This window comes from Terrapene carolina, unplaced genomic scaffold (assembly GCF_002925995.2).
Source record: "Terrapene carolina triunguis isolate 2854851 unplaced genomic scaffold, T_m_triunguis-2.0 Scaffold20907, whole genome shotgun sequence".
Lineage (NCBI taxonomy): Eukaryota > Metazoa > Chordata > Testudines > Emydidae > Terrapene > Terrapene triunguis.
The window spans coordinates 456-1,879 of NW_020685258.1; the positions used below are offsets into that span (position 1 = coordinate 456).

Here is a 1,424-nt window from a genome sequence, read left to right on the forward strand (position 1 = left end):
CCTAGACAGTCTCTTCCCATTCTGTATGTGTGAAACTGATTGTTCCTTCCTAAGTGGAGCACTTTGCATTTGTCTTTATTAAACTTCATCCTGTTTACCTCAGACCATTTCTCCAATTTGTCCAGATCATTTTGAATTTTGACCCTATCCTCCAAAGCAGTTGCAATCCCTCCCAGTTTGGTATCATCCGCAAACTTAATAAGCGTACTTTCTATGCCAATATCTAAGTCGTTGAAGATATTGAACATGCACCAGCTCTTGTCCCTGAGCAGATTTCTCAAGCACTTCAAGCAAAACACTCTGTTTTAGGTTAAATATAAAACAGATTTATTAAAGACAGAAAGATAGATTTTAAGTGATTATAAGTAATAAGCGCACTGATCCCAGTTGGTTACCTACGAAATAAAAAATAAAATCACAATCTGGGTTCTATAAACTAGAGAGGATTTGAATCAAGCCGTATCTCACCCTGATGACGTAGTTCCTTCATACACAGGCAGGGATTCCTCTTTCCAGCCTGGGACCACCTCCCCAGGTCAGTCTTTGTCCTCCAGATGTGTTTCCAGGTGTTGAGTTGTGGGGGGAAAGTGAGGCCAAGTGATGATGTCAGTTCCTCTCTTTGATAGGTTCCTCCAGCTTGCTGGAAAGACCCTTTGCTATGAGGTGAGTCAAGCGGCCTCCATTGTCTCCATGCTCTCTCTGAGAGGTCTCCATTGTATGCAGTTCCTGGGGTCGTCCTTGTGCGGGTGTGTATTCCCCTCATCAGTGTCTGCCTGCCCCATTGTTGTACCTGAAAGGCTGGTTGTGGGTGTTCCCCACTTCACAACCTATTTCAGTCAGATACACGTGGCCAAACTTCATAACTCCACATACAATGACAGCACGTACAATCCAACAGGATATTAATGGTCAACAGATCAAGACTTTTAGAATGATATCCTTATAAGGCAGAGGTGGGCAAACTACGGCCCACGGGCCACATCTGGCCCGCAGGACTGTCCTGCCTGGTCCTTGAGCTCCCAGCCGGGGAGGCTAGCCCCCGGTCCCTCCCCTGCTGTCCCTCCTCCCCCGCAGCCTCAGCTCACCGTGCCGCCAGTGCTCTGGGTGGCAGGGTTGCATGCTCCTGCAGAGTAGCTCGGCAACATATCTGGCTCCAGCCGGGCGGCATGGCTGCCAGACATGCTGCTCTGGGGGGGGGGGGGGGGGAGAGGGGGGGGGGGGGGGCGGGGGGGGGGAGGGGGCGGGGGGGGGGTGGGGGCCAGACTGTTTGGGGAGGCACAGCCTTCCCTACCCGGTCCTCCGTACAGTTTTGCAACCCCAATGTGGCCCTGGGCCAAAAAGTTTGCCCACCCCTGTTATAAGGCATACTTTGTAAAAATATATATATATATATATATCATAATTATATCACCATGGTGAATATG

The 1,424-nt window shown here is 49.7% G+C and overlaps 1 long non-coding RNA gene across 1 annotated transcript in view; it reads left to right on the forward strand.

Annotated features, from left to right (window-relative positions):
• Positions 1–333: 333 nt before the first annotated feature.
• Positions 334–1,424, forward strand: part of LOC112123511 — a 3,142-nt gene continuing 2,051 nt past the window's right edge. Inside the window, exon 1 of the long non-coding RNA XR_002909535.1 lies at positions 334–746. This is a non-coding gene — a long non-coding RNA (uncharacterized LOC112123511). The remainder of the gene's footprint in view (positions 747–1,424) is intronic.